Below are 19,036 nucleotides of genomic sequence, written 5' to 3' on the forward strand. Positions count from 1 at the left end.
ATTTTTTCATGACTGCCGTGCTGAAACGGAGTAGGAAATGGCAGGAAACACGGTGTCTTGCCTGGTGCATAGCGGGTGAGTTCTGGGGCTGTGTGGAGCAGGGGAAAGGCCATGGTGCCCGCAGATGGCGTAATGAAGTACACGTGAGGAAAGCGAAGGCTTGCACAGCTGGGAGCCATTCGCAACCCCCCCCCCCTTTAGAAACACACCCTTATTTTCTGCACCACTACACTGCACCCTAAAAAACATGCCTCCATGCTCAGACATTGTTTTACCAAACGATGGAATTAATTTTTAGGGTAAGACAATCAAGTTCATTTTGCATTTTGTCATGGTCATTCCCGTTAAACATTCATCTATTTTTTTCTAGGTCTGAGTCTTCAAAATAATTATAACTTCAGTGACTCTAAACTGACATTAATAGAGGAAATGCTCATTTCTTTTAACTTTAAATAACCACATATTGTTGAAAATATGTGTTCAGTAATTAAATTTCAATTGGTGGAAAAATGTCAGTTTAAAATTAAAAATAAAAGTAACATAATGTTGAGACATACTTGCAATAAAGCAAAAAATGTGTGATTAAATGAATAATGATAAAATTATGTTTCATTTATATTACACTTACTGTCTTATACACTTTAAAGTAGAAAAATCATGAGGACCTTCGGTCTGTATGAATTTCAATAGCAATTAATAATTTAAAATTTCCTTTGTGAATATGACAGAAAATTAGCAGGAACCATGTGAAAACCAAAAATAACAGTTCTTACTATTTTTCATAAATGTACAAAGATAGGTACTCCAAAGATGGAAACATGGTGAGATGAAAATGAGCCCCCATTTTCAGTTAAAACGTGCGCTGCATCATTACAGAACGCGATGAAGGTGTGATTTCTCGTGAAGGCCACATGATGTGAGGCGTGTTACACTATATTACATGTTCCATTTTATCTAAATTACCACAGTAAGTCATCATTTTTTGTACTGGATACAGGAGGTTTGTGTTTTGCATTCTGGTATGATAGTTCTAGGACAGTAAGTTATGGAACAGAACATTTTGACTTTTGAGTGTTAGCTTGGCAATGTCAAGACAGTAGGCAAACAAACTGATGAAAAAACAAGCTGAGAAACAATATGTGGCATATGTGTATATATTCATATACATACATAAATAGGTATAATGTGTATATAATTAAGTTTACCCTCAACTGCCCAAGCAGATGGATGGATGGATGAACTTGTGATAATAAAAGAAAGTTTAAAGCAGGATGCATATGAAAACCAAGAAATAACAGTTCATGCTGTTTCGCAGAGACGTGCGGATCTAGCTGCTCCCTGACTGGATGCTGACATCGCCTTGCCTTCCTGTCCCAGCCTGGTGGCGGTGCAGCTCTCTACACTTGGCGGAAATTGAAATGTAACGTGTCCTAGTACTTTCCTCTCAGCTTGGCACAATGGGGTCATTTACACACCTTAGTGTTCATCACACAACTGCTGGAAACACGGCATCAGCTCTGAAAGCAAGCATTTCTTTCCCTGTAATCTATTCTCTGTTTTCCTACAAAAGGTGATGTTATCAGACACTGGGGGGTGGGGGAGAGGGTGGCCGATGGTTCGGTCCTGCGGCCATGACTTATGTTCGTACCGGGCCTTTTCTGGCCAGAGTCTTGCTCTCACATGAAAGGCCTGGACCATTCTCCAGAAGCTAGCAAATTGAGTCCACTGAGAGGTGCTGAGAGGCTGGCTTAATAACAAGGACCTGGCTTCAAACAAGGACAAAGGAGAACATCAAATGCTTGCTTTCCCCCCCCCCCTTCTTTTGTGTCTTTGTTTGTTTTAGAATACCTCCCATTCCTCCCTGCCCCCACCCGTGCTGTTATACTCTGAAACAGTATGTTTGGGGGTATTACATCTGGACATATATGCACCCTGCTTTTGATGAACATAAGGAGTAGAATAAAGAACAAAACACACATTTTCCAGAGGAATTCACCACAGACGAGGAGATGAAAAGGGTCCAACATCACGGAGTCCCGTAAAGTACGGATGGGCCTGTTGAAACGGGATCCTCCTTCCTGGACATTAGTGGCTCCAAGGGTCATCGTCATAAAGCTGCTACCGGCTTACAAGTCACTTTGCTTCACTGTCCCTCTTTCTATCGTCATGCATTTCGATTGTTTTTGACATGTTTCATGTCAAGACGTCTTTCATGCTGCCTCGTGTCAATAAACATAAAGATAATGTTGGAAGGTTCCAGCACTCTCAGTTCAGTAGAACCAGTGACTTAATATATTTTGTTGCATTCATGTTTTGATAGTGTACATTTTTATGCATGCTATGCAAAACTTTATATGCCAAACCGAAACAATACAAAACATAATAAAAAAACACAAAAAGAAAAAGACAGCCTATATATTAAAGTAAGTAAAATATAGCAAAGCAAAACCATTACAATGGCACATTCACTCACTTTCCTGAGTGCAGAACTAATCGATATATTTTCTTTAGATATTTTGATATTCTCCAATTTTTCCTTCCTTATACATAACCCATTTTAATTACATATTCCTCTTTTTTTTTTTTACTTAATGATATTTTATTGATGTCCTGAGATGGGCTGGTGCCCCGTCCTGGGTTGTTCCCTGCCTTGTATCTGTAACCCCCTCCCCACGACCCTGGATTGGACAAGCAGTTACAGAAAATGGATGTATGGATGGATGGATGGATATATATTTTGATGAACCCATCAACCTGCAGTTGTACGACCACAGCGCTAAGCACTTAGCTATGATACTTACATACTGAATGTATTTTTTACATTATGCTATTGATACTGAGGAACTGCCAACATTTTCTATATTTTAAAATAAAAGCAGCATGAAACAGTGTATGGTACATGTAAATTCTTTGGTTTGAAGTCACAAAAAAGTTTGAAAACGAATGACTGGCAAAAGGCCAAAGTAAAGTTCGAGCTGCTGCTTCGTTTGGTTTCTTCAGCTTGGCGATTCTAAACAGTAAGAATCTATTTCATTCAACCCTCCAGATAGCAAAAGTATAGTTTATCAATTTAAAAATCTACCAAACATTTAAAAACAATAAACATTTTTCTTAATCCCAGTCAACATCTAACTATAAAGTATATTGTATTCAAAGTAGCAGTATTCGAAAATGGTTCGAAAATTCGAAAAGCAGTCTGAGCTCTTACAAGAAAATCAGCACATTAACACTCAATCTATTCTGTGACTGATTATTACTTCTGTTGCCAGATTATACCATAAACATTGTAAAATCACACCTCCTTCGAGGAACCAAATTATACCAGAACATATACTGACACTAAATACCTTATATGTGTGTGTGTGTGTGTGTGTGTGTGTGATTACAAACCAATGGTAATTAATGGAAACAAAGCAAGCATATGCACTTTATTCTTATTAATGAAAGTGTTCTACATGTAATACAATTTTAAAATTCAAGTGAGCTATACCCCTTTTAAGTTGATAAATTGATTTTAAAAAGCATTTTTTTGCAAAATGTACGCTAATTATATTGAAATAAGATTAGAGATATACACAAGCCCTCCAGTTTGCACATTTATGTATAATTAAACTAATTATTAAATAGGTAAAAAATGCAATATATGCTCAATTCATTTCACATGATTTTTTTTCTATCAAATATTTAACAATTGACTTAACTTTGATATGTATTGCTCTATAGATAAATGATATTAATACTGTAAGTAAAATCAGTATCTTAACCTTTATAAAGGCCATAGTTTAGCTTAATGACTGAGTTGTAGGCAAACATATAGTTACACATTTCTACTACACCCCAGTACACAAGTACGTTTAATTTCCACACAGTACATTTATAAAACAGTCCACAGTCAGTGAGTTTAACAGCAGTTCTCTGACCATTCCTCCTGAATGATTCTGTCATATGCAAAGGGGACACAATTTCGATTTCGCTGCCAAGACCTCTGCTGTGATTGTCCCATTCGTAATTTAGAGCCCGACTCCTGTGATCTAAGGCAGAAAAGATACTTTATCGATCCCCAGTCACTCTCCCCAAGGATCCTCTGCTGAGGTAAAATTAAGAAACCCTTTAATTCCACATTTGGCAATAATGAGCCATCATTACTCAAATTACAGCGAGCACTGATTAGGTCTAAAGTAATGAAAAAACAGCGCGATCAATCATTATCACACGCCACGGTCATGACGCAAGCTAGGTGCCCGCTACAGGACACCCGGTACAGGACACCCGGTACAGGGCCCCCGCTACAGGGCCCCCGCTACAGGGTCCAGACTCACATATACTTTGTCCAAAGACGCCCAAGATGTCTGTTAATGAGGATTCATTTCATCCTATTCTTGAATTTAGAAAATTCACTCATTATTTGTGTTTTCCTTTTAGCTACTGACACAACGAGTTTGAAAAGTATGGCTCAGGAAGAAGAAAAATATCCATTGCGACATTTACTGGTAGAAAAATGGAGATAAGAACTTCACACAATAGTATAAATTCTCAGAAGTAAGAGAGGAAGTATTCGGACAAAAGCATGGAGACAATAACTGTGCTGCTGAATTAAGAATGATATTAAGCAGGACGATTTGATCATCACATCTTGCACGCAGGCATTTCAGTCTTTTTAAAAATATTTCATATATTTATGTACACAATAGCCCGATAAAATTATATCAGCCTTATCTGCCGTCTGCCATTTTGTCTAGTCTTCTCAATAGTTTACCAGTTTTTAGCATTTTATTGAGATTTAAATTATGATAACAATACTTACCTATTCCTGATAACTCAATGCATTGTGGGCCGCAAATGAATAGTCATCCCAAACCGCAGGCTAACGGTCCCTATTTACAGACTTCCCCAGTAAGACTCACAACAAAGTTTTATTGCTGACCACACCTCCATGCAGCTTTAATGTGCATGAAAGCACCTGAAGCTGACCATCGTAAGTAATGAGGTCTCATTTACACAAATTACTTCAGATGCTGAATGCGTTTTTTTGTCAAGGCGAGGGCCATTCTGATCAATCATCATCAGACCGCGGTTGGCCAGTGGACATCGAAAGGTTAACCTGGGCTGGGGAGCACTTGGCGCTGTCAGCACAAATCTGTGTGTGTGTGGGAGGGCCGGAATGTGAGCTGTCAAAAGAGCACTGAGTCAATTAGGTAATGATTAAAATAGCACTTTGCAGTCAATAAGAAAATGAGCAATCCTGGCATAATTTAAAAGTGATTTGTTTACTAATACATTTACCAGTGGTAGATTGTTGCCTGCAGATGTAATACCAAAATGCCTGGCACAATGATTCTTTAGTTAAAAGATAAAGAGGCATTCCCGTATTCATCCATTTCTGTATTTATGTGCAGAAGCAAAGAAGAAGATCAAAACAGTTGAGAGGATGGAGAGAGTTTTAAAAGGATTTAAGAGGTTTTTATTATAATCCATCCATCCATCCATCTTCTGGCTGTTTATCCAAAACATTGCAGGTTCAGCAAGGCACAAAGCAAGGTAACAGCCTAAATGGGATGTCAGTCAGCAATCTCCCACTTTGGACTGTGGGAGGAAACCAGCACAACTGAAGGTGCAACTGCAAAGCACAGGTAGACAGAAGAGGGTAGAACTGCAATGCAGCCCAAAGGCAGACGAGAGGAAGTGTCCCTGGTGCCTGTTGGGCGTGTGGGATGGAGATGCCGGCCTGTTGGGCGTGCGGGATGGAGATGCCGGCCTGTTGGGCATGTGGGATGGAGATGCCGGCCTGTTGGGCGTGCGGGATGGAGATGCCAGCCTGTTGGGGCGTGTGGGATGGAGATGCCGGCCTGTTGGGCATGTGGGATGGAGATGCCGGCCTGTTGGGGCGTGTGGGATGGAGATGCCGGCCTGTTGGGCGTGCGGGATGGAGATGCCGGCCTGTTGGGCGTGCGGGATGGAGATGCCGGCCTGTTGGGCGTGCGGGATGGAGATGCCGGCCTGTTGGGCGTGCGGGATGGAGATGCCGGCCTGTTGGGCATGTGGGATGAAGATGCCTACTGGTTGCAGTGCACAAAGCATATCACTGTTTGTTCCTTATTAATGGACTCATGCTTTATTTTGATTCTATGAATTATATGTGAGAGGGGATTCAAACCTGTGCAGGACATCACACTGTTATGGCTTTATGTTTGCTGCCTGTTGTAGAAGCAAAATAAATATATAAACTTCAGAATTTTCCTGCTCTTCAGAGATTTTTGCTTTATGAGTAATTGTGGCACAGGATGGCAGCCATTTGCTGTTGACTAAGTCATAATATAAGGCTAAAAATTATAAATAGTCTTGGTGCTGATTAGTACAACCAAATTCAATTGTATATGAAGGGATGGCACATGTGTCTTACAAAACCTAAATAATTCTATGTGTTTGTTTTCAAGTCACAATAAACTGATCAAAAATGAACATCGGTTAGTAACACGAGCTGTACTTCTGTGTTTGGCTGTGAAGCAATGTCGTGGAGTTATAAAAGTAGCTGAGGATGTTTGCATTTTCAGGAGTGACCCATATGCCATGGCAGGAGAGGAGCCTGTAGAGGGACCCTCCCCCTTAAGTAAGCTTCCAGTTTCCTGCTCTGAGAAATGGAAGATGTAAAATGCCATCAGGGTATTATTCATTTGTTTTACGCTTTATAGTAAGGGTGAAGGAACTCACAATTTTATATTCATGTAATTTCCTTATTACTTCAAGGCATATATTCTGCTGTTGGGCCTTCTTTATTTAAATAAGGAAATGAAATCCCATCTTTTTTCTCACTTCTTTCATTGTTTGAGTACCAAGTTAATAATACCAAGAATGAATATGTACATGTGTCGTCTAATCTTGAAAATTATTTGCACAGCGTTAGTGAGGAACTGATAGCAAATATAACCAGAGTTGGGAAGAAAATGAAAGGACCACAATGCAGAACATGCTGACGCTCATGCATCTATATTCACTGTCTTAAATTAGATTGTGTGTGTGTGTGTGTGTGTGTGTCTGTGTGTGTGCACGCACATTCAGCACGTTTATAATCCATAACTCATTTTTATTTTCCATCTTACCTGCCTCAGTTTTGAGGCAGCATTACTCGTGAAGAGAATACCTCTAGGCATTTTCCCTGCAACTCCAAACTGACATAATGTCGAAAAAACCAGAGAAAACTTCCTGTAATAAATAAATGAACTGTCAATATTAGAAGCAAGTTTGTGTATCTCACTTATTCACTCTCTGTGAAATTTGGGATTAAAAAGGCTGTACTTTACTAACAAACAGAAATGGTTTATGCTCATCCTTAGATACTGTACAATACAGAGATATTGTTTCCTTCTGTCCGACCCCCACCAACTGTTATCCAATACAGCAGCTCCTCCACCAAGGAGTTTTGTTTTTGCAAGAGCAAATAACACTATTATCTAGTTATCTGAGTTTTCTGTTTTGCAGGCCCTTTAATGTGAGTTGAGGCGGCACATCCCATCACAGGGGCTGTGATCAGAATGTCATCCAATGTGTGAGCTAAATGGGAGAGACGGCAGAAGATGAAGGGCCTCATTTTCGCCATTTTCTCCTCTTATGGCGCGTGGGGCTGCCTGTTTGAAGTCACCCCAGGGCTGCATTTTGAGGGGCATGTACAAGGTGAATGGCTCTGAGCTAACTTGGCCATCCATTGTGTTGACATGACATTCTTGGTTGCCGTGAAAATCACAAATTACAGACACATGCCTTTTTATAAAATTTAATAGTAAGTATAGTTTAATAATGAGTTAATGGGACGTTTATGTATGATTATGGTTGCACACAAAGAGCATGAACAAATTTCTCTTGTAATCTTTTGTTTAAATTATATCTCACGGTTTATCTAGCTGTTTACAGAATCTGCCAGGGTGGGTTGAGCCAACATGTTTGGCCATTTATGTCTCCACAGAGTAAACTATACAAAACTGAGGCTTTTACTTTTTATCATGTAGCCCTTCCTGCTTCCAATCTCCTGGGGCTAATATGTTTCAGCCAGTACGTCCTGATGGAATAAAGTGCAGCGGTTTAAGCCAAGGGCTTCTTGGAGCTCTATACTGACACCCAACTTCCTCTGCACTAAAGTCATGTTGCTCTTGAGGGGTCAAAACTTGAATTTCCGGACTGGCACAGTGTGGAAAACCGTGGAGGATCACTTTGCAGAGGGCAGGATGCCTGGAAGACTGCGGAGATTTCAGCAGACATATTTCCACGCGTATGTTTCTCAAGTTTAGCATCATGGCAGAACTTGCCATTGGCACAGTCGTGCATATTTGCATTTCCACCATCTAAACCATTTATGGGAATACAGCACTGAGGCAGTATGTGGCAGGCACCCTGTAGCTTGGAGGAAATATACTCCAAACAAGCAGCTCATATAAGTCAGTCTACACTGTGCAGGAGTCCATGCTGGAAGATAAGACCTTAATCCTCAGGTCTGACAACCCCACGGTTGCTCTACTAAAGCTGGTTAAACTTAGACAAAGTATGATGTGAGTAGCAGAGAGTGTAGGATTCACATCTGCTTCTGGTCTCCAATGTGTCCTCGACTGGCGCATGCTGCGCATATCTCATAATACAAATTGACTCTTCTGGTGGTGAACAGCACATGGGTGGCATCTAATAATGTGGAACAAATAGAGGAAACCTCTCATCCGCTGAACACCAGCAGGGCTCTGCATTCATATGATGGGGGATACAGATCCCACCGGCTCTGCTCTGGAGAGTGTCTTGGCTTATCGGTGGGGGTATGTGAGATCCCCCCACAGCCCTGTATTACACTTCTGCTGGTCCTAAGAGTAGAAGTAGCTCTCCATGGGATTACGGATAACATTTGTCGGTTTAGACAGAATGCTTATTAAGTTAAGCACCAGGAACCACACTGTGAGCAGAAGCTAACTCCAAGGCCTCCTAATGAACAGCATGTGAAGCCACCGTCACCTCAGAGGATATTAAGAGGTGACCTGGCCCAGTGAAGCTTTTGGCCTTTCCTCATGTCGCGGATTCATGCATGTCTGCAGAAGCATGCTTCATGGTTTCTTTTAGCAGTCGCTGTCTTCATAGCTTGCAGACTTTCACGCAACGCTACTATTCTTCCCTGGTGGATTTCTTTGATTTCGTTGCTGTTTTCAGGATGATGTATTCAACAGTTATGTAATCAGTGGTGGTGTTTACCACAACTCAAACCATGCACTTGTGTGGGGCCCTTGAGGTATAGGGGCCCCCTGATGGCCAAAAGCAGTCATTACCCAAGGAGGGTAGGGGGCCCCAAAGTGACTTCCCGAGTGGAGCCCCAGATACAAAAAAAGACCCACCCCTGTGTGTCAGTAAAAAAATAAGGAAGATATTTATTTGTATAACCAAGTCAGGATTTTCCATGGAGCAGGAACTATCATCATTCAAAAAATCTCAAAATCATGTTTTATCCACTCAAAGCAACGTCACTCAAGTGTATAAACACATTTATTTGCAACCAGCATCAGGTCTGACTGTCAGTATCATGTATGACAAGGTACACTCATAAATTTTCGCTTCCAAAAAAGCAAATGTGCTGTGTTGTTGGCAATATATAGATATAATTAGTAACCTAATGGGGAGCTGTTAGTGACAGTACTCACAGCATCCTGTCACTTTCCACAGGGGGAAACTGAGTTTTATATCCCCTGAATGGAATCTTAGGAGTGCCAAAATTTGCACATGAATCAGTCGTCAGCACCACTACATAGTGACAACCCCCTGACAGTCCACATTCTCTGAGAAATGTTGCTGAGTGCCCCTCCTTTGTAGTCTCCAAACTGTGCAGCACTCAGAATTCTTCGCCTTGTGTGGCAGACTCAGAAAATGTGAAGGTTATCTCATTATTAGGAACATATAAACCCCGGCTGGTTACAGAAATCCTAGGATGTAAGCAGTAGAAAAGGCAGATAAAACAAAATTTTATACGGCCTGTTTTTCAGTGGCTTCTTGAAAGTGGAGAGCTCCGATTAAGATAGAGTCCTTTCGCTTCAGATAACTCCACGACATTTCCTCCGTCTTCAGGCAGCGTCCGTCTTGGATTCTCAGCTTCAAAGCTGCCTTTATATTTTGACATTTCGTCATTCCTCCTGGATTATTTTTCTCTGCTATGGCAAAATCCTAAAGATTTGGCAAACCGAAATATGCCATTCACCGTACAATATCTACTTGCATAAAACAGGAAAGAAAATAAGATAAAATAATTAAAGTTCTTTTTTTCTTGTGAAAGACATGAAATGTTGTTATAAAGTGTTACTCTTCTGTTGCAAAGTCTCCTGTGTTACATGATGAGGAAATGCCTGAATCTTACATTGGTCAGTATCCAAACACATTAGTGAAACTGATTCAGATTTGATAGGGTCTGAATTATTATATGTTTCAATAGAAAATAGAAAATTAAAGTAATTTTAAGTGAATTAAAACTAATATGAATATGAAGACACAGAGTGCTGAAAAACTAGCCAATGTGAATCAAAGGACTTTATTAGTCCTGATGATCTGTTTGTCGCTGTTTACCAACTCCCAAGTACCCCCCTCCCCACCCATGACCAATGGGCTCAGTGACTCGTCGAAGGCTGATCAATGGAAATGATTTTAACATTTGCAGGCCATCAGTGAATTAGCATTTGGCATAATAGTTGTTGTCTAAGCTGCACTGGAAGTCTTTTGTGAAAGTGTGTGTGTGTGGATTAGGTTTATATTAGTTAGTGGGGACCAAATATGCCCCACAATGTGATAAAAATCTGTTATTTTGACGCTGTGGGGACCATTATTCACAGAGATCTGTGAATTCAATCAAAAGAGTAAAAATTTTGTTTGGTTATTTATGGTTAAGTTAGGGCTGGGTAGGGGTTAAGGTCATCATGTTGGAATTAGAGTTTTCCTCATAGAAATGAATGGAGAGTCCCCACAAAGATATAATTACAATCCTGTGTGTGTGTGTGTGTTTCTGCTTGTGTGTGTGTCTGTCTGTGTCTGTGTGTGTGTTTGTGCTTGTGTGTGTGTCTGTCTGTGTGTGTGTGTGCGTGTGTGTTTGTGCTTGTGTGTGTGCATCTGTGTGCGTGTGTGTTTGTGCTTGTGTGTGTGCATCTGTGTGTGTGTGCGTGTGTGTTAGATGGTGGCTTCAGCCTCTTAACACTGGTCTTTAAAATGAACAACACCCATGGTTAAGTGAAATGGATTCAGGGTATTCTAGCAGCCTCTTCCCCTCTTCTTTATTCCTCTTCCCCTCTTCTTTATTCCTCTTCCCCTCTTCTTTATTCCTCTTCCCCTCTTCTTTATTCCTCTTCGCCTCTTCTTTATTAGCATATGAGATGTCTCACATTCAAGGAGATCTTACAGCCTACTTTTGAATGTCTGTAATCACCGTATCGATCAACTGTGATATTTGTTAAATTATATAATTATAAATCGCAAGGACCCGTCCTGGGTTATTCCAAGCCTTCATTTAGTGTAAATAAAATTTATTTATTCTTGTTTCTCACTTATTTTCTCAAAACAAATTGAGATTGAGATGTCATCAAGATGGGATGCTGCCTGTTTTTTTTTTTTTTATTAGGACTCTGTGTCCGTGACCAAAAGGTGACTGGTTTAGATCCTATGGCTGATGCCCCCATTGGGCCCATGAGTTGATGCTCTAAACCCCAACAGCACCAGGGGGCGCTGCACGCTGGCTGGCCCTGCACTGTGTCTCCAAGCTTGCTCTCACTTGACTATGTGTCTGAGTGTCTCATGGAGAGCAATTTGCCCACAAGGATGAATAAAGTGTTGTGATCTATTTCTGTAATATTTGGGAAATGTTGGCACCTCCATGAATTGCCACCTTATGGTAGTGGAGGGGTTTGTGTACCTCTGTGATCCTAGGGGCTACACTGTCAGGGGCTATTGCTCCTTGTAGGGTCTCCCAAGGCAAATTGGTCCTAGGTGAGCAGCCAGATTCACGATTCACATCGTAGGAAGATCAACATAATGGTTCATGTGACCCCCCCCCCCCCCCCCAGGGGGAAGGGCTCGGAGATGAATGCCTAGTGGCCAGGCTGCTTCCTGTGGGGTTCGGCTGGGCATAGCCCAAGGTAGGTTCAAGGGTCTGTTCTCCTGTGGGCCCACCACCTGCAGGGGGGACCGTGGGGGTCGGGTGCATTACAGATCAGGTGGCAGTCGAAGGCAGGGGCCTCAGCAGACAGATCATCAGCGACCAAATCTGGCTCTAGAAACATGGAACATAACTTCTCTGATGGGAAAAGAAACTTGGTTGGTCAAGTGGAATGCAGCTTTGGCAGTTCCTGAAGCAAAAATTTGGGTGTGGGAGGAGTTTGGTCAGGTGATGGAAGCTGACTTTCGGTCGGCCTCAAAAAGATTCTTGTAGATTGTCAGGAGGCTCAGGAGGGGGAAGCAGGATTTTAACTAAGCTTGGGATGGAGCTCTGTTGACCTCAAATGGGGAAATAGTCAACCAGTGGAAGGAATATTTTGAAAGCCTCCTGAATCCCATTGACAGATAGAAGAGGTGGAAGACTCAGAGGAGGCTGAGGTCAGTGAAGTAGTCAAAAAAACTCTTCAGTGGTTAGACTCCAGGGCTGGATGAGATTTGCCCTGAGTTCCTGAAAGCTCTTGATGTTGTCAGGCTGTCTTGGCTGACACGCTTCTTCAACATTGTGTGAAGGCTGGGGATGGTGACTTTGGAACGGTGGTCCCAATCTTTAAGAAAGGGGATTGGACAATGTGTTCCATCTCCAAGGAGATCACGTATCTCAGCCTCTCTGGGAAGGTTTATGCCAGGGTACGGGAGAGGAGGGTTCGTCTGTTGGTCAAACCTCAGATTCAGAAGGAACAATACAGATTCAGCCCTGGTCATGGAATGCTGAATCAGCTCTTTAACCTCACAAAGATATTGGAAGGTTCATAGAAGTTTGCCCAATCGGTCTATATGTGTTTTGTGGATTTGGAAAAAGCATACAACTGTGTCCATCGGAGGATCCTGTGGAGGGTGCTTCAGGAGTATGGGATCCTCTGTTATGGACCATCAGGTCCCTTTATTACTTCAGTGAAAGATTGCTAGCAGTAAGTCAGACTCATTCCAGGTGAGCTGCCCTTTGTCAGTGCTTCTGTTCATAAGAGAGGGAATCCTCAAGATCATGTCTTTGCTTTTTGCAGATGCCATTAGGCTGTGACTTGCAACATGCGCTAGGGTGCTTTGAAGCTGAGTGCAAAGCAGCCAGAATGAGGATCAGGACCAAATAACGTTACGGCAGAACATGGCGCAGGTGGGGAAAAAATGATGATCCGACCCTAATATCATGGTAGATTTCCCTGTGCTGGTTGGGGCTCCAAGACAAAAACAGTTTTATTAAAGAAAAACAGGACACAAAGGGGCAAACCACAAAATAAAGAAACCATGATGTGTTAAACACAACACTGATAAAACTGAATGTGAGGCAGGGAGCAAACACAGGAAGACTACAATATCTAACAGTGATACACCTTCATGAGTACAACTAACAAATGCATAGCAAGACTGGGAAAGAGCTACAATGAACCAACAGGGAACAGAACAAAAGCAGGCACTTTACTCAATTAACAAAACAAGATGCTGCACAGGTGAAACCCATGAAGGACACGGGGCAACAAGGAACAGGTGGGCTGGATTATATTCAGACAGCAATGGAAACTAGGGAACATAAAGACTGAGGGCTGACTACAATAGGAAAGGCTGGGAACAAAAGAACAAGCAACACAAAATAAAACAGGGTACAAGGTACAAGCAGAGTAAACTAAAATAGACACTAAGAAAAACCACAACAGACACAAGGAAAAACCAAAAGCAAGGATAACACAAAAGCCCAATAACTTGAACAAAAGGTGGGGCAGACCTCAGGCCAACCTTGCAACCCATGACTGGAGGGGCAACATTTTCAGAGCAGCTCACTCAACCCACTGAACTATGCGGCGGCCTGGGGAACAAGGAAACACACTAGGGACTAGGGATACAAAATAAGGGTATGAGCAGGATGACCAGCATCTCCTGCTGGCCAAAAAGGGACAAGACATATAGGACAGGGACGGATGGGCGCCGACCCTAATATCATGGTAGATTTCCCCGTGCTGGTTGGGGATGGGCTACTGCCAGAAGCAGAGGAGTTTAAGTATCTCAGGTCTTGTTCACTAGTGAGGGAAGATGGGAGTGGGAGATTGATAGGTCAATTGGTACAGCATCAGCAATATTGCTGAGACTGTACTGTTCTATTGTGATAAAGAAAGAGCTGAGCCAGAAGGTACCCTCACTGGTTTGTGGTGGTGACCAAGAGGAGCCACTGCTCCTTTGCATCAAATGGAGCCAATTGAGGTGGCTTGGACAATTGATGTGGTTCAGGCACCTCCTGAATGCATCCTTCAGGTACATCCAGCCCTCAGGAAACCTGGAGGCAAACCCAGGACATGCTGGAGAGATTAAATCTTGATTGGGGGGGAGTGAGGTCTGAGCATCTCTGCTTAGACTGCTGTCCGTGCTACACCAGTCCCGGATCAGCAGTGGAGAATGAAACAAAATAAAATGAAATGTAGACTATATGTAATTTTGTTTAGATGTTAAAAGTATGTACTTTTCAGGACAGGGGACTCCATGTAAATGATGGCAGCATGTCACAGGTCAACCAAAAAATTTTAAAGCACATTTAAATATGGAATTAATTGCAATAATGCGTCTTTATTAAAAGTCCAAAATGTTCCTGTAACCAGCTGTGCTGCACTATTTGAAGACTCCTCATATAATATTTTACATGAGCTTCATTGGTTAAAGAATTAAACATATTACAGATATGCTGAAAATATTGAATAATAAATGATCTGCATCTCATGTGAGATACCGGGAGAGCCTGTATATTTCTGCTTCGTGTTAGCTGCTGGGAATAGTGACCTCTGCAGGAAGCCAGGTAATCCAGACTTAATAAGAATAGAATAGAGATGGGGGACTGCTGAACAGGATTTCTGTCTGAAATTTTATTTTTAATGTGTTAAGCATGTCTCCATAGCCTTGAGAAGATTTCAATTTATTGATTCAAAAAATCTTCATGCAAACATTCTTAAATATAATAGCTATCAAATAACCTGTCAACAGTTACATATTGCATATATTTTATCATACCCCAAAAATAGAATTCGATTTTAAAAAGTCAATAGATAAATGGAAATCCGCTAATTATAATGGATCAATGACTGGAATGTGTTTGTTTGTGTCTGTGTACATGTGGTTTATATTACATTGTAGAGACCAAATGACATTGTGGGGACCATTTTTTTCAGGTCCCCACAAAGATCTGTGAAGGCAATCGAAGTAAAAATTCCAAAAGTCTTGTATTTTGTTTGGTGACTTACAGTTAAGGTTGGGGCTGAGTAAGGGTTACGGTCGTCATGTTGGGATGAGTTTTCCACATAGAAACAAATACGGAATCACCGCAAAGATATAATTATACACCTGTGTGTGTGTGTGTTTGTGTGTGTGGATTAGGTTTATATTACATTATAGAGACCAAATGTCCCCCACAATGTGATAAAAGCATTTTTCAGGTCCCCACAAAGCTCTGTGAATGCAATCAAAAAACTAAAAATCTCGTATTTTGTTTGGTTACCTATGGTTATGGTTACAGCTGGGTAGGGGTTAAGGTTTCATGTTGGGATTAGAGTTTTCCCCATAGAAATAAATGGAGAGTCCCCACGAAGATATAATTACAAACCTGTGTGTGTGTGTGTGTGTGTGTGTGTGTGTGTGAAGGATGTTGACTTTGTCTTAGGATTCTCACGGCTTCTGCACTCATGCTTTATGGCAGCCATAATGTAAAGGACTTTTTTCCTGAAAACAAGTTACTAGACAACGATGTTATCAGCGATAACCATCAGAAAGCATACGCTGCCTTAGCCAGAACATGCTAAAATTAAAAGCAGGCTGTGTAACGGGAGCAGTGCAAATGGTCGTGGGTGGAAAAGGCCGCCCGTGGGGGGGGTCACGGCTTCGACATTCCAAGCTCCCCGTCCCCCTTGATGTGACTGACAGACGGAGGAAGCCGGCTGATGCCTTTCACATGGGAATCACAGCTTGGAACAATTTTAAACAAACGTGCTCAAACAACAGTTGGAATTTGTGGGAAATTTTAATTGTGTGCTTTTTTCTCATTCCTTCTGTTCTTTTCCGAAGACTTCGAAAGTTTGTTGCTTCAAATAACATTTAAACTGGACAGAAGGAGCAGCTGTGTTTTTAAGTCTTCCACACAAGGTCGTTCAAGATGCATTTACTAAAAATAACCTCATCTGAAAGACAATTTAATGTTAATGGTAAAGGAATTTGCAGTATTATGACTGGTAATTATCCATGTTATTGTAGAAATACGTTGTTTATCTGATTAATAGGATGACTTGGACTGATCTTCCATTTTTTCTAGATTTTGTTACACTGAAATTCCCAGAGCAAAAATGCATTTTATGATGCTGTAAATAACTTAGTTGGGGCTGCATTACTGTGCACCTGCCCCCAGTTGCATTATGCAGCTCAAGCAGTCCAGGCTGAAAAGTTTCCAGTGATTTACTGCAATCTGCTCTTCTCTGCTTTACTGCTTCCAAATATGCATGCGAAAGATGCCCGCAGAAGGTTTTTTTTTTTAAACTGTGCAGTGATTAAACCTCAGCCATTCTAACTGTGGGAATGATGACCTTTCTGAAAGCTTTGCCAACAGGGATCCTGTAGACTTTCTTCACGCTGTTTACAACATGTCTTTGCTGTCTCATAAGGGTCTTTTTTGTTCCAAAGAAGCAGAGAACTCATTCAAACTTGGAGAAATGCATGTTTCTAGGCAGAGAGAAGAGGGAGTAGAAGTCCTCGGTGATCAGAGACCAGCAGGAGGAGTATTTTTAATGTGGAATCACCCTGCATCTAAACAAAACAAAGGAGATGTTTCGCAGGACTGTAAAAGAAACCTGATCACTGTGTGGTTAACCACCATACCTGCAACTCAATTCAATTCAGTGTCATCTATTTTAGACAGCACATTCCCAAACATGGATGGGATGATTAATACCGAATAAAAGCTCTGTGGGACTTGCATACCATAGTTTAGAATAAGAAAAGTGTTAATGCTAAATATCCCGATCATTTGGGAGCAGTACGTGAAAATACTTACAGATCAGTGAAAGCAAGCTGATTTGATTCAGCTGCTTTCAATTTTATTCTGTCTGCCTGCTCTACATCCTTATTTTCTGAAGTATCTCTATGATGGCATCCATTTGTACTTGCCATTTGCACTAACCACGAGGCATGTTGCAGAGTCTCTCCTGACCCTCCCGCCAGCGGTGGGATGAATGCCCTGATAGAGCCTCATCTTTGCGTGACCAAAGCATCACAAGCCAGCCTTACCTCAAAGCTGACATCTGAAATATGCAGCTTCTCCTCACCCTGCTTCCTTGTTTATCGGAATTTGTCTTTGATATCAGCAGCCAGCCCTGTCAGGAGCCTTGGGGCAGCCCTTGCTGGCAGCCTGACCTTTTCCTTTCAGCTCCTGCCATCTGCTGGGTAGCAGCTCCTGGTCCACATGCATGTCATCCCACATCTGTGCACCTGTGCTTGCAGGTGACGCTCCCTAGGGGGTGTGTGCAGCTTTCTCCATCTTCCTCAGATTGTGGTGGCCTAGCAAGTATGGTCATATTACTGGTCAGCACCCACTCTTGATTACTAACTGTAGCTTCTATTATATTCACAAAGAATACATAAGTGCAAGGCACCTAGCGCATTGGGGCTGGCAGCTTCATTCCAACCAGCCCTCTGCAAGGTGCCTAGCACAAATAGGCTAGCAGTTTCATTCCATCCAGCCCCCAGAAGGGCCCCAAGCACAAAGGGGCTGACAGCTTCATTCCAACCAGACCCCAGGAAGGCACCTAGCCTAAGGGGGCTGGCAGCTTCATTCCAACCGCCCCTCAGGAGAGCACCTAGCACAAAGGGGCTGACAGCTTCATTCCAACCAGACCCCAGGAAGGCACCTAGCCTAAGGGGGCTGGCAGCTTCATTCCAACCGGCCCTCAGGAGAGCACCTAGCACAAAGGGGCTGACAACTTCATTCCAACCGGCCCTCAGGAGAGCACCTAGCTTCATTCCAATGACAATCTCTCTGTCCCATCTTGGTCTCATCTAACCCTTCATGTTGATCTTGAAAAGCCATTGACTCACTGACTTTGCTTAGTAACTTCTTACCAATATATCTAAGACTGGGTTCTCTTTTTTCTCACCTTCAGATCTTGCTCCCAGACCTTTTTGTCTAATATACCATTCAGCTTAACTCCTTCCCCTGACTTCAGTTCTGTTTTGTTTTCTTGAGTTTCTCATCATGAGGACACCAAAATGGCTGTCTTTTGATGTCATATCTCCACTCACATACCCAAATAAAGCCTCTTCCTGCCCGTCCCCTCCGGTTACATGACTCTGATGCCTCTTTTACCAGCCCTGGACTGCCCTTACTGCATCAAATGTTGCTTCAGAAATGACTATTTGCTAAAGAAATAAGTGTAACTGAATAGCTGCATTTGTTTAGTGGGCAATTTTGTCCAAAACGCCTGTTATTGGATACAGTTTCTCCATTCGTACAGAACATTATGAAAAGCGTCTGAAAGCTTAAAGGGATTCTGATGCACAAATCCAGTTGGTAAATGCTTCATAGGCTCCCGTGCTGCTTGCAGTTTCTAAACAGGTTTCCAGCTTTAAGGTTTTATCCATAGCTATTTATCCACCTGCTTTTTGATGCTTAACATGCTCTCCAAACACCGAAACAGAAAAAGGGTGGATCAGTGCCTCATAGGAGCAGCCAGTTAAGAACAGGCATCCTCAGCAGTAATTGTTACAGGTGGTCCCTGCCTGCTCTGCAATTATGTCTATATTGTGTCTTTGTTTTATGCTTGTGTATACAATTTATCCCCTTTCTGCTTGCTGTTTGTTGCCTAGGCAA

This window comes from Paramormyrops kingsleyae, chromosome 13 (genome assembly GCF_048594095.1).
Source record: "Paramormyrops kingsleyae isolate MSU_618 chromosome 13, PKINGS_0.4, whole genome shotgun sequence".
Classification (NCBI taxonomy): Eukaryota; Metazoa; Chordata; class Actinopteri; order Osteoglossiformes; family Mormyridae; genus Paramormyrops; species Paramormyrops kingsleyae.